The sequence below is a fragment of the Hyperolius riggenbachi genome, chromosome 5, assembly GCF_040937935.1.
Source record: "Hyperolius riggenbachi isolate aHypRig1 chromosome 5, aHypRig1.pri, whole genome shotgun sequence".
In the NCBI taxonomy this organism is placed as follows: domain Eukaryota; kingdom Metazoa; phylum Chordata; class Amphibia; order Anura; family Hyperoliidae; genus Hyperolius; species Hyperolius riggenbachi.
This window is the reverse complement of record NC_090650.1, coordinates 433,676,858-433,692,080: the sequence shown is the minus strand read 5'-3', so window position 1 is coordinate 433,692,080 and position 15,223 is coordinate 433,676,858. Positions and strand designations below refer to the sequence as shown.

Genomic DNA, 15,223 nt, shown 5'->3' with positions numbered 1-15,223 from the left:
ATCAAGTTATTGAGAAATGTAAATCAGGCTTAGGCTACAAAAAGATTTCCAAAGCCTTGAACATCCCACGGAGCATTGTTCAAGCGATCATTGAGAAATGGAAGGAGTATGGCACAACTTTAAACCTACCAAGACAAGGCTGTCCACCTAAACTCACAGGCCGAACAAGGAGAGAGCTGATCAGAAATGCAGTCAAGAGGCCCATGGTGACTCTGGACGGGCTACAAAGATCTACAGCTCAGGTGGGGGAATCTGTCCATAGGACAACTATTAGTCGTGCATTGCACAAAGTTGGCCTTTATGGAAGAGTGGCAAGAAGAAAGCCATTGTTAACAGAGCATAAGAAATCCAGTTTGCAGCATGCCACAAGCCATGTGGGGGTCACAGCAAACATGTGGAAGAATGTGCTCTGGTCAGATGAGACCAAAATAGAACTTTTTGGCCAAAATGCTATGTGTGGCGGAAATCCAACACTGCACATCACTCTGAACACACAATCCCCACTGTCAAATATGGTGGTGGCAGCATCATGCTCTGGGGGTGCTTCTCTTCAGCAGGGACAGGGAAGCTGGTCAGCCAAATACTGGGCAATCTTGGAAGAAAACCTCTTGGAGACTGCAAAAGACTTGAGACTGGGGCAGAGGTTCACCTTCCAGCAGGACAATGACCCTAAACATAAAGCCAGGGCAACAATAAAATGGTTTAAAACAAAACATATCCATGTGTTAGAATGGCCCAGTCAAAGTCCAGATCTAAATTCAATCAAGAATCGGTGGCAAGATCTGAAAACTGCTGTTCACAAACGCTGCCCATCTAATCTGACTGAGCTGGAGTGGTTTTGCAAAGAAGAATGGGCAAGGATTTCAGTCTCTAGATGTGCAAAGCTGGTAGAGACATACCCTAAAAGACTGGCAGCTGTAATTGCAGCAAAAGGTGGTTCTACAAAGTATTGACTCAGGGGGCTGAATAATTACACACACCCCACTTTGCAGTTATTTGTAAAAAATGTTTGGAATAATGTATGATTTTCGTTCCACTTGTCACGTGTACACCACTTTGTATTGGTCTTTCATGTGGAATTCCAATAACATCGATTCACGTTTGTGGCAGTAATGTGATAAAAATGTGGAAACGTTAAGGGGGCCGAATACTTTTTCAAACCACTGTATATTTAAAATAAATAAATGATGGCTGCAGAGATGCCCTGAAGGTTTTAGAAACTCACCTGCCTTTAAAGTCAGTGGGGTTCGCAGCAAACGATTATGGTAAAATTCATGAACAGGTGTTCAGCCATCACTACTGATCATATAACATTACTTCATATACTTTACTTCTATTACCATTCTCACACTTTCCCATATCAGCACTAACCTCCCCCACTGCAGCCTATCCCACAACCTGTGCAATGAACAACGGGCATAAATCTGCTAGCATGCTTTATCCCAGCTATGCCTCCATCCCACCATGTGTGTCCTTCCCATCAGATTACATTGCAAGCCTCATGGTGGGAATACATGGTTCGTTTTTTCCGCTCGATCGATTTTGCCGCTCTATTCTCTTATCCTCCGCTCATTTTTATTATATTTTTCCATTAACTTCTATCAAAAAAATCGAGCGGCTAAACGATTGAACGGGAGATCGGACATGTCGGAAATTATCTCTTTAACCATCTACCTCAAAAACGAACAGTGTATTCCCAGCATCAGACAAAGGATGTACCTTGTAATGCTGGAAACACACCGTTCGTTTTTTAGGCGATTAGATAATTTCCGACATGTCCGATCTCCCGTTCAATCGTTTGCCGCTCGATTTTTGATAGAAGTGAATGGAAAAAGAAAAATGAGCGAAAGATAAAGAGAATTGAGCGGAAAAAACGAACAGTGTATGCCCACCATTATATTGTGACCCCCTGTCCCCAAGCTAAAGTGTCCTATTCCAACTGGTTCCTCCCAGATTATTATTGACTAGGCTACCTAAGCCCGTTTAAAAACAGGCTCTAGGTAGTTAAACTACCACTGCAACTCAGAGCGCGAGCCTGCAACATGCACCCGCTAGGGGCACGCACACGGCCGCCATGCTCCCTGGCCCGACCCCCTGGCTGTCTGTACTGCGCACATGTGCAGTACAGAGAAGAAAAAAAAAACAAAAACAAGCCTTCGGACAGACAGGGAAAGTGGATGACGCAGGGACAGTTAGGTTTTATTGTATAGGATTCTTACAGTGCCATGATCTTCTGTACAATGTCATTGATGGTGCAATAATATAGTACAGAAGATCATGGCACTGTAAGAATCAATAATAACCTCTAATAACCTGGGAAGAACCAGTTGGAATGGGACACTTTAGCTTGGGGGCAGGGGGTCACAAACCCCCAAAATATTGTAAGTATTGGTGGTTTTGTGGTTCTGAAGTATCCCCCATGCTGTGTCAGTCCTCCCCCCCCCCCCCCCAGACAACTCTAATGCTACATACACACTTGAAAGATAAATGAAAGATATCAGACCAAATTTTACCTCCTTCCATGTAGTATGAGAGCCATACCTACACAGTCTATTCTATGGAGCTGCACTCCCCATCAGACAGAGATCTTACCCCCTTCCATGTAGTATGAGAGCCATACCTACACAGTCTATTCTATGGAGCTGAACTCCCCATCAGATAAAAATCTTTGCAAGATGCTGCACACACAGAGATGCTGTTCAGACACAAAAGATCAGTATTTGCAAAAGATCCATTCCTACAAATTGCATTCATAGTCTATGATATCTGCAGATCATCATACACACCTTGTTTAACAGACATTCATCTGCAGATCAGATCCACCAGGATGGATTTTCAGATCTGCAGATGAATGTCAGTTAAACAAGGTGTGTATGAGGATCTGCAGATCTCATACTATGAATGCAATTTGCAGGAATGGATCTTTAGCAGGAACAGATCTTTTGCAGATACTGATCTTTTGAATGTGTACGGGCATCTTTGTGTGCAGCATCCTGCAAAGATTTTTATCTGATGGGTGTTCAGCTCAATAGAATAGGCTGTGTAGGTGTGGCTCTCATACTACATGGAAGGGGGTAAGATTTCTATCTGATGGGGAGTGCAGCTCCATAGAATAGACTGTAGGTGTGGCTCTCATACTACATGGAAGGGTGTAAAATTGGTCTGATATCTTTCAAGTGTGTTCACACCATAAGTTACCTGTCTCAATTTAGCAGAGCCCCCAGCATACCTCCTACCTTTTGGAACAAAAAAAAAAAAAAAAAAAAAAAATGATACCAAGACCCACCCCTACCACACATTTACTCATGCCCAAACTTGCATGTGGCGCACCGCAGTTCCCTGGTGTCTAGTGGCCCCGCTCCCTCCCCTAAACATTTCCCTGGTGTCTAGTGGCTCCCTCCCCTATACAGGGTCTCTGGTATCTAGTGGTCTCCTCCTCCCCTATAGAGGGTCTAGTGGTTTCCCTCCACTATACAGTTCCCTGGTGTCTAGAGGCCCCCCACCCCACAATATAGCTTCCCAGGTAATGTTTTGTGGGCCCTCCATCCTCTACTTCCCACCCCAGCTTATATACAGAGAATAAGCAGAGCAGAGGAAGCAAGTGAAAGAATCACAGCTACTGCTTCTCATATACTGGGCCCTATACCCTGCTGCATGTGCTGGGCCCTATACCCTGCTGCATATACCCTGCCACATGTGCTGGGCCCTGCTGCATGTGCTGTGCCCTGCTGCATATGCTGGGCCCTGTTGCCCTGCTGCGCCCTGTTGCCCTGCTGCATGTGCTGGGCCCTGTTGCCCTGCTGCATGTGCTGGGCCCTGTTGCATGTGCTGGGCCCTGTTGCCCTGCTGCATGTGCTGGGCCCTGTTGCCCTGCTGCATGTGCTGGGCCCTGTTGCATGTGCTGGGCCCTGTTGCCCTGCTGCATGTGCTGGGCCCTGTTGCCCTGCTGCATGTGCTGGGCCCTGTTGCATGTGCTGGGCCCTGTGCCCTGCTGCATATACCCTGCTGCGTGTTCTGGGCTGAGAAGAATGCCCCAGTGCTGTGCATGGGGGGAGTAAAGGAGACAATGATAAATATATGATTATATCAGGGGCTGTGACGCTTCTACATAAGGTAGCGATGACCAAGCAGTGTGCAGAGGGAGGAGACCCCGACACCCCTCCGGTACTTACTCAGTATAATGCCTCTGTCTTCCGACCGTTGCACACAACAAGCTCCTCCTCCAGCACACGAGTTAGTACAGCCTAGTAGTGTTGTCCGGATCATGAACGATTCGGATCTTTGATCCGAATCTATTTTATGAGTCGATCATCCGAATCATCAAAATGAGTGATTCGGATCGCAAAAGGGGCGGGGCCAGGAGCGACACGCCCCCTCTCAGCGGGCAGCGGGGTCTTGGAAGCAGAGCTGAGATGGATCGCTCTGTTAGAGGGGACTCAGGGGAGCCAGCCTTGCAGGGAGACAGGTAGAGGGGACATGGGTGCCACTGCCAGATATGTGTAGAGCACACATACTGGCTGAAATGTGCTGCTCATTATAGGCTGGCTGTTCCGTAGTGCTGCACAGTGAACACATGGGAAGCTTTTGGCTCAGCACAGCTCAGTAACTTTGCAGACAGTGTGATTGAAAGGCAATATAATCCTCCTGCACTCGGCACTAAACAGCTGCACTTATCTTTGGGGAATGCTTTCTTTCACTGTGCGACCTTTTCTTTCAAAGTGTACAGATGAGCATATAGGTGAAATATATGTAAAGCATATGACTTCAGCATGTGGGTATTACGTGCAAACATTTCTGCTCTCTGCTCGTCCCTCCTCCCTTCTCTGTCCACTCCCTGCCCTCTGTCCATCTTCTCCCCTTCTCTGTGTGTCCATTCCCTCCCCTTCTCCTGTCCACAGACCTGTCCTGCTGTTCATTTCACCCCGAATGCTTCCAGTAGTAAAATGATCCGAGATTCGAATCAAAGATCCGGATCTCTTCAATGATCCGATTCGAATCATCCGGATCATTGAAAAGATCCGAACTTCCCATCTCTACAGCCTAGCCTCCTATTCATATATCCCGCGGGAGGAGGGGCCTGGTCACATGACTGGGTGATGGGCGTGTCCTCAGTGCGGAGGGGTGTGACTTCCTCTCTATAGCTAGGAAGGCAGTGCTGGGCTACGGGAACATGGCCGCCGCTGCTGATTAGAGCAGAGCGGGCAGCTTGTTCTCTAGTGGCAGCTGCGCGGCATGCAAATGACCCCTGTGACGTCATGCCAGACAGCGCTTGCCGATGGCCGATCTACCCAGGAGGAGGATCCTGTGGCAGAATGAGAGGATGATCTGCTAGTGATGTCTGCATTACTGCTGGATGGATCTCCTCTGTGATGGGAACAGCTCCTGGTGTGGAGACAAATCCCTGTGTCCTCCTGCTGCTGCCCCATCCCCCCCTCTACTACTGCCCTGCCCATAGCTACAGCTGTGTAATATATACTGTATCCCTGTGTCCTCCTGCTGCTGCCCCATCCCCCCCTCTACTACTGCCCTGCCCATAGCTACAGCTGTGTAATATATACTGTATCCCTGTGTCCTCCTGCTGCTGCCCCATCCCTGCCTCTTCTACTGCTCATGGCTACAGCTGTGTAATATATACTGTATCCCTGTGTCCTCCTGCTGCTGCCCCATCCCTGCCTCTTCTACTGCTCATGGCTACAGCTGTGTAATATATACTGTATCCCTGTGTCCTCCTGCTGCTGCCCCATCCCTACCTCTACTACTGCTCATGGCTACAGCTGTGTAATATATACTGTATCCCTGTGTCCTCCTGCTGCTGCCCCATCCCTGCCTCTTCTACTGCTCATGGCTACAGCTGTGTAATATATACTGTATCCCTGTGTCCTCCTGCTGCTGCCCCATCCCTACCTCTACTACTGCTCATGGCTACAGCTGTGTAATATATACTGTATCCCTGTGTCCTCCTGCTGCTGCCCCATCCCTGCCTCTACTACTGCTCATGGCTACAGCTGTGTAATATATACTGTATCCCTGTGTCCTCCTGCTGCTGCCCCATCCCCCCCTCTACTACTGCCCTGCCCATAGCTACAGCTGTGTAATATATACTGTATCCCTGTGTCCTCCTGCTGCTGCCCCATCCCTGCCTCTTCTACTGCTCATGGCTACAGCTGTGTAATATATACTGTATCCCTGTGTCCTCCTGCTGCTGCCCCATCCCTACCTCTACTACTGCTCATGGCTACAGCTGTGTAATATATACTGTATCCCTGTGTCCTCCTGCTGCTGCCCCATCCCTGCCTCTCCTACTGCTCATAGCTACAGCTGTGTAATATACACTGTATCCCTGTGTCCTCCTGCTGCTGCCCCATCCCTGCCTCTATTACTGCTCATGGCTACAGCTCTGTAATATATACTGTATCCCTGTGTCCTCCTGCTGCCGCCCCATCCCTGCCTCTACTACTGCTCATGGCTACAGCTGTGTAATATATACTGTATCCCTGTGTCCTCCTGCTGCTGCCCCATCCCTGCCTCTCCTACTGCTCATAGCTACAGCTGTGTAATATACACTGTATCCCTGTGTCCTCCTGCTGCTGCCCCATCCCTGCCTCTTCTACTGCTCATGGCTACAGCTGTGTAATATATACTGTATCCCTGTGTCCTTCTGCTGCTGCCCCATCCCTGCCTCTCCTACTGCTCATCATGGCTACAGCTGTGTAATATATACTGTATCCCTGTGTCCTCCTGCTGCTGCCCCATCCCTGCCTCTCCTACTGCTCATGGCTACAGCTGTGTAATATATACTGTATCCCTGTGTCCTCCTGCTGCTGCCCCATCCCTGCTTCTACTACTGCTCATGGCTACAGCTGTGTAATATATACTGTATCCCTGTGTCCTCCTGCTGCTGCCCCATCCTTGCCTCTACTACGGCTCATAGCTACAGCTGTGTAATATATACTGTATCCCTGTGTCCTCCTGCTGCTGCCCCATCCTTGCCTCTACTACTGCTCATAGTTACAGCTGTGTAATATATACTGTATCCCTGTGTCCTCCTGCTGCTGCCCCATCCCTGCCTCTCCTACTGCTCATGGCTACAGCTGTGTAATATATACTGTATCCCTGTGTCCTCCTGCTGCTGCCCCATCCCTGCCTCTCCTACTGCTCATGGCTACCTCTGTGTAATATATACTGTATCCCTGTGTCCTCCTGCTGCTGCCCCATTCCTGCCTCTCCTACTGCTCATCATAGCTACAGCTGTGTAATATATACTGTATCCCTGTGTCCCCCTGCTGCTGCCCCATCCCTGCCTCTCCTACTGCTCATAATGGCTACAGCTGTGTAATATATACTGTATCCCTGTGTCCTCCTGCTGCTGCACCATCCCTGCCTCTACTACTGCTCATCATAGCTACAGCTGTGTAATATATACTGTATCCCTGTGTCCTGCTGCTGCCCCATCCCTGCCTCTCCTACTGCTCATCATAGCTACAGCTGTGTAATATATACTGTATCCCTGTGTCCTCCTGCTGCTGCCCCATCCCTGCCTCTACTACTGCTCATCATAGCTACAGCTGTGTAATATATACTGTATCCCTGTGTCCTGCTGCTGCCCCATCCCTGCCTCTCCTACTGCCCATAGCTACAGCTGTGTAATATATACTGTATACCTGTGTCCTCCTGCTGCTGCCCCATCCCTGCCTCTCCTACTGCTCATGGCTACAGCTGTGTAATATATACTGTATCCCTGTGTCCTCCTGCTGCTGCCCCATCCCTGCCTCTCCTACTGCTCATGGCTCATGGCTACAGCTGTGTAATATATACTGTATCCCTATGTCCTTCTGCTGCTGCCCCATCCCTGCCTCTACTACTGCTCATGGCTACAGCTGTGTAATATATATACTGTATCCCTGTGTCCTACTGCTGCCGCCCCATCCCTGCCTCTACTACTGCTCATAGCTACAGCTGTGTAATATATACTGTATCCCTGTGTCCTCCTGCTGCTGCCCCATCCCTGCCTCTCCTACTGCTCATGGCTACAGCTGTGTAATATATACTGTATCCCTGTGTCCTCCCTGCTGCCCCATCCCTGCCTCTCCTACTGCTCATAGCTACAGCTGTGTAATATATACTGTATCCCTGTGTCCTCCTGCTGCTGCCACATCCCCGCCTCTCCTACTGCTCATGGCTACAGCTGTGTAATATATACTGTATCCCTGTGTCCTCCTGCTGCTGCCCCATCCCTGCCTCTCCTACTGCTCATGGCTACAGCTGTGTAATATATACTGTATCCCTGTGTCCTCCTGCTGCTGCCCCATCCCCGCCTCTCCTACTGCTCATGGCTACAGCTGTGTAATATATACTGTATCCCTGTGTCCTCCTGCTGCTGCCCCATCCCCGCCTCACCTACTGCTCATGGCTACAGCTGTGTAATATATACTGTATCCCTGTGTCTTCCTGCTGCTGCCCCATCCCTGCCTCTCCTACTGCTCATGGCTACAGCTGTGTAATATGTACTGTATCTGCTATAAACCTGGTCATGTGACTCCAGGCTTTATCTACAGTTAGTTAGTGCATAGCTTAGCTTCTAATACTAACATGATAGAAAAGTGCTGATGATAATACAGCTCAGTGTGGTTTGAATAAGACCATGGTTGTTTCCTGCATTAATGATGGGTGTGGCATGGAGAGTGTCTTATGCTAGGGTACACACGATATGTTTTTTTCGGTCGAATCTGCAGTTCAATCGATTTTCGATTTGTTTTTCCGGTCGATTCTCTTATCTTTTTTCTTATCAATTTCCATTCACTTCTATGAGAAATCAAGCGGTAAAACGATTGAAAGTAATATCAGACATGACGGAAATTATCAATCAAACGCATCTATCGACTGCAACAACGGAACGTGTGTACCTAGCATTGAAAGTGTCCCTCCCAGCGGTGTAGTAAGTGGAGGGTGGGGCTGCACCTTCTATGGTGATATCTGGGCAGAAACAATTGAGGTTCCAGCTGGCATGGCCGATTAGCTTTAGGGATGCTGAGAGGGGGCCGGCGTAATTCCTCCCGCCCCCTCCTGTGTCCCCCTGCAGAGTAGGGTGCAGCTTGCAAATGAATCCCTTCTCCCTTGGCATCCATGCTCCTCGGCAGCCGGACGCTCACTTTATTTCCGTTTCTCTGCATCTCGCATTATTACATGCAGCATGCAGAGAGCAGCCGGCTACCGAAGAGCATGAACACATGGGGTGTCAGTGTCCATTCTCACTAGGCTAGTCATAGCATGCATGCCCCCCAACCGTCCCAAATTGGTCGGGACTGACCCGATTTAGGGGGGCTCTCCCGCTATCCCGGGAACCCCCCCTTAAGTCCCGCCCGGCTGGGCAGAATGAAGACAGAAAAAAATGATTGAGGCACCAGCCGCGCCAATAAGGGATGCGGGAGCCGGCTTCACTCCTCACTCCCTTCCTCTGAATGCCCCCACCTGCTGTGAATGTGTGCCGCCCCCATATGCAGAGTTTGCGGAGTGGGCAGGCATCTTACCGCTGATCCATGCGTACCGGCATCCGTCTTCAATCTGCTTCCTGTGACGTCACAGTAAACAGGAAGCAGAGATTCTCCAGTTGCCGGTGCGCATGGATCAGTGGTAAGATGCCTGCCCGCTCTGCTGCGCACACTCAGTATACGGGGGGCACACATTCACAGCAGGTGGGGGCATTCAGAGGGAGGGAGGAGTGAAGCCGGCTCCTGCATCCCTTATTGGCGCGGCTGGCGCCTCGATCATTTCTTTCATCTCTTCTCTCCCCAGGAAAATCTCCCCACACAGGGGCACCTTCCACCCCAACCAGTGGCCCCCTCCTCCCCACCCAAGGGCATTCTCCCCCCCTCCACTGACAACCCCCCTACCCACTAGCACCTTCCTCCCCACCCACTGGCACCCTCCTCTCTGCCCACTGGCACCCTCCTTCTACCCACTGTCCCTCTCCTCCTACCCACTGGCACCTTTCTCCCCCACCCAGTGGCACCCTCTTTTCCATCCGCTGGCACCCTCCTCCCCACTCAGTGTCACCCTCCTCTCTGCCCACTGACACCCTCCTCCTACCCACTGGCACCCTCCTCCTACCCACTGGCATCCTCCTCCTACCCACTGGCACCCTATTTCCCCACCCAGTGGCACCCTCCTTTCCACCCACAGGTACCCTCCTCCCCACCCAGTGTCACCCTCCTCCTACCCAATGTAACCCTCCTCCCCACCCAGTGTCACCCCTCCTCCCTGCCCATTGGCACCCTCCTCTCTGCCCACTGACACCCTACACTTTCCACTAACACCCTCCTCCTACCCACTGGCACCTTCCTCCCCCACCCACTGGCACCCCCTTTCCACCCAGTGTCACCCTCTCCCACCCACTGGCACCCTCCTCCGCAAACTCTTTCCTCCTATTGTCACCCTCCTGCAAAAGCAGGGGTGTGGCTTAAGGCCACACAGGGGGCGTGGCTTAAGTGTCCCTCTTTCACATCTTCAAATGTTGGGAGGTATGAGCATGCGAAACACAATGTCCGATGTGTCCACGCTTCCGCAGCAGCTGGCCACTCTCTGCCCACCTAGGATCATGGATACATCAGGATCAGGTGAAATTCACCCACAAGCTGCTCTGCTGCGCCCTACTCTGCAGGTAGAGCGAAACATGTGCCACGATATAGCTATAGTGGTGCTCAGACAGTTATTTGGGTGCCATCAAAAGAAGGAGCGCAAATTACTTTAAAAACAATGTTATTTGACCACCAACAGCTGGCGGACGAATTACGTCTTTCCCCCTGGTTCCATTGGTGACCTGGAGGAGGAATAGTAATTAACACCGCCAGGACGTTTAGCAGGAGAAGGGTGAGATGTTTTTTGGCTGCATCCTGGGACCAAATTTCCCAGCGCCATTTCTGCATGAGTGCCACAGGAGGGGCCCATGGAGAGGGTGAGAGGAGTGAAGTTGGCCTCCCTCCCCACAGATTACCAACAGGCAAGCTATATGGGATGGGGTTCACCACCAGAGATGTCACATGTTACCACTAGCACACCACTACTTCCCCCCCCCCCCCCCCCATAAAAAAGTTTGATGAGGGGGTGTCTGTAAATAATCAGCACCGGGTGTAAAATGCTCTGGGTACACCACTGGTCCCTCCTACTTATCTCAAAAAGTTGGGAGGTATATATTTAAAGTGTACTGTAACGATTGCGGAATAGTTTCCGTGGTCAACGCACAAGATGCGCGCTGACACAGCGGAAATCCCCCACATGCGTATAATTAAGGTAGAACCCAGGTTAGGTGCTATGCACCTGTAGAGGGCAATTCCCACCGGCAGATGGAGCTGTGGAGTGCAGACGAGCACAGCCTCTGCACGGCCACAGATGCCAGATGGGAATTGCACAAACAAAGGCAAAGTAGGGCACGATAGCCCTCTAAGAGAGAGAGCACAGAGACAGACTAAATGTGTGTCCACCAAACTAGTCGCCACCTAGCGATGGTGAACACACATCAGCAGAAACAAAGTATGAACGCAATCGCGAGAGAGGCGATTGCCAGAAGTGACACTAGAACGAATCAAGACAGAGCACGAGAGGAGCAAAGGCACAGCAAACAACAATGAGAGATAAGGAAAATAACAAACGCTAGCTAAACGCGAACACCGCACTCATTCGCAACAGCGAACGCATTTACGGCGCGGTCTCCGCACGATAAGCGCAACAGAGACAAGTACGCCACCCTAACTAACCAATGACACACAAACATGAAATAGAGAATGCGAACGCTTGCTTAACGGTTACCTCACCGAGCCTACAGCAAGCGTTCGTATCAGACAAGACAGAGAGATGGAACCACCGCTGCTACCGCTAGAGCGAGTGCGATCCAGACAGACAAACGAACAGAAACAGGAATAGGTCAGATAAGATCCACCTGCTCTTCCGCCAGAGCGAGTGCGATCCGGGTTCAGGGACAGGAGAGGAAAGATCCACTACTCTTTCCGCCAGAGTGAGTGCGATCCAAGTACAGAAACAGGCTAGCAGGATCCACTGCTCTTTCCGCCAGAGCGAGTGTGAACCAAGTACAGAATAGGTTTAGCAGGATCCACTGCAAGACAGACAGATGAGGTAGCCAGTAGCAACTGCTGCTCCAGCTTACACTCCAGGAACACAGATCAGAAGGATCCACAGCCGCTACCGCTAGAGGTTAGTGCGATCCAAACAAGACAGACAGATGAGGTAGCCAGTAGCAACCGCTGCTCCAGCTTACACTCCAAGAATACAGATCAGAAGGATCCACAGCCTCTAACGCTAGAGGCTAGTGCGATCCAAACAGATGAACAGAAGGGGCTACCAGTAGCAACCGCTGCTCTGGTTAGCACCCCCAGACAGACAGAACGATTTCCTGTCGACCACTGCTGGCAACAGGACAATCGCAGCAAAGAGGCAACACAGACAAAACAGATAAAGCAACCTGACTGCACTAGAGAAGCTGCCTAGTGCAGTCCCAATAATTATTCTAAGATAACTTTAGCAAACAAACAGGGCTGATACTCTAGGAGAGTTTATCAGTAACAAACCATGAAGGATGACCAGCAAAGGATTCTGGGAGAACCTGGCTTTTATACTTCCAGCCTTCAAAGGAGGCAGCTTGGCGATTTGCATAACAAATGTATGCAAATCCCTCAGCAGCAGAGCAGGTCTGCAACTTGCAAAGAAAAGACAGGTCTCTCTTCCAGAGACCTGCAGCCCACAGACTAGAGGAATGGTCAAACAGCTGTCTGCCTGTGCAGCCAGCTGAACGGATCATTACATGTACCAGAAGTGGTATAAAAACTGTGTAATTAAAGGGAAAATGAAGTCAGAGTTATGTAGGCTGGCATGTTTATTTAATTTTAAACAATGCACATTCCCTGGCTGTGCTGCTGATCCACTGCCTCTAATACCTTTAGCCATAGACCCTGAACAAACATGCAGATCAGATGCTTTGTCTGAAGTGTGACTGGATTAGCTGCATGCTTGTTTCAGGCGTGTTATGTAGCCACTACTGCAGCCAAAGAGATCAGCAGGACTGCCAGGCCACGCCCATTCTTGTTCACCCTGGCTACTGAGACGTCCATACTCTCCAATGGACACTCCTGGCCAGCACTACCCGGGTCAAGTATATATTTTCGCCTATACCTGCACCAGCCATCACCAGCATCATTATAGATAGATGGCCATCGTCATGTTGTTATTGAACATGCACTATGTTTTTTATGTTTTCACTGTTTAGCACCTATATTCTGAACCTCGGTTCCAAACACAAAATGTATCAATTTAAACACACTGTTGTGCAGACAATTAGGCTTACCAGGTGAATTATTGAACTTATTATGATCAATGTTATTGTTATACCATTCATACCATGGGAGAGTATATGGTTTTAACTGTGTATTCCTGCAATTGCTATGTTTTTGATGTAATAAACTTTGTAATCTTTGATATATACCCTGGAGTGGTACAGTCCTGGCCAAAAGTTTTGGGACTGTCAAAAGCATTGGAAGTTAGAAAAGTTGGTGCTTAAGTTTTTATAATAGCAATTTGCATATACTCCAGAATGTTATGAAGAGTGTTCAGATGAATTGCATAGTCCTTCTTTGCCATGAAAATTAACTGAATCCCAAAAAAAATCTTTTCACTGCATTTCATTGCCGTCATTAACCTTCCTGGCAATAAGCCCGAGCTGAGCTCGGGCTATGCCGCCGGAAGGCACCGCTCAGGCCCCGCTGGGCCGATTTGCATAATTTTTTTTTTGCTGCACGCAGCTAGCACTTTGCTAGCTGCGTGCAGTGCCCAATCGCCGCCGATCCGCCGCTATCCGTCGCGCCGCCCCCCCCCCAGACCCCGTGCGCTGCCTGGCCAATCAGTGCCAGGCAGCTCAATGGGGTGGATAGGAATCCCCTTTGGGACGGTGACGTCATCCCGCCCCGTCGCCATGGCGACGGGGGAAGCCCTCCAGATCTCCTGATCGCCGATCGCCGAAAATTGATTGTAAAGTTTCAAAGGAAAAACTGTCTTTTAAATGCGGAAAATGTCATGTTTCTTTGCACAGGTAACATGCTTTTTGTCGCCATGCAGTCATAAATGTAATACAGAGAAGAGGTTCCAGGAAAAGGGACCGGTAACGCTAACCCAGCAGCAGCACACGTGATGGAACAGGAGGAGGGCGGCGCAGGAGGAGAAGGCCACGCTTTGAGACACAACCCAGGCCTTGCATGAGGACAAGAAGCGTGCGGATAGCAATGCTTTTTGCCGCCATGCAGTCATAAATGCAATAAAGATGAGAGGTTCAATAAACAGGGACCGGAAACGCTAACCCAGCAGCAGCAGCACACGTGATGGAACAGGAGGAGGCGCAGGAGGAGAAGGCCACGCTTTTTGAGACACAGCATCCCAGGCCTTGCATGAGGACAAATAGCGTGCGGATATAGCAATGCTTTTTGCCGCCATGCAGTCATAAATGTAATAAAGATGAGAGGTTCAATAAACAGGGACCGGAAACGCTAACCCAGCAGCAGCAGCAGCACACGTGAGGGAACAGGAGGAGCCGCAGGAGGAGAAGGCCACGCTTTTTGAGACACAGCATCCCAGGCCTTGCATGAGGACAAATAGCGTGCGGATATAGCAATGCTTTTTGCCGCCATGCAGTCATAAATGTAATAAAGATGAGAGGTTCAATAAACAGGGACCGGAAACGCTAACCCAGCAGCAGCAGCACACGTGATGGAACAGGAGGAGGCGCAGGAGGAGAAGGCCACGCTTTTTGAGACACAGCATCCCAGGCCTTGCATGAGGACAAATAGCGTGCGGATATAGCAATGCTTTTTGCCGCCATGCAGTCATAAATGTAATAAAGATGAGAGGTTCAATAAACAGGGACCGGAAACGCTAACCCATCACAGATGGTCATTGTTCATGTTACTTGGTTGGGGTCCAGGAGTGTTGCGTAGTCGTTTCCAATCCAGGATTGATTCATTTTAATTTGAGTCAGACGGTCTGCATTTTCTGTGGAGAGGCGGATACGCCGATCTGTGACGATGCCTCCGGCAGCACTGAAACAGCGTTCCGACATAACGCTGGCTGCCGGGCAAGCCAGCACCTCTATTGCGTACATTGCCAGTTCGTGCCAGGTGTCTAGCTTCGATACCCAATAGTTGAAGGGTGCAGATGGATTGTTCAACAC

General features: G+C 49.9%; 1 protein-coding gene across 2 annotated transcripts in view; it reads right to left on the bottom strand.

Moving 5' to 3' along the window:
- Positions 1 to 4,242, bottom strand: part of LOC137519226 (E3 ubiquitin/ISG15 ligase TRIM25-like) — a 39,832-nt gene extending 35,590 nt beyond the window's left edge. The window contains exon 1 of one of the 2 annotated variants that reach the window (XR_011020986.1): positions 4,173 to 4,201. The gene's annotated coding sequence lies outside the window, so the exon portion shown is untranslated. Of the gene's footprint in view, positions 1 to 4,172 lie in introns of both variants that reach the window. The other variant, XM_068238092.1, reaches the window with a different exon arrangement.
- Positions 4,243 to 15,223: the final 10,981 nt, after the last annotated feature.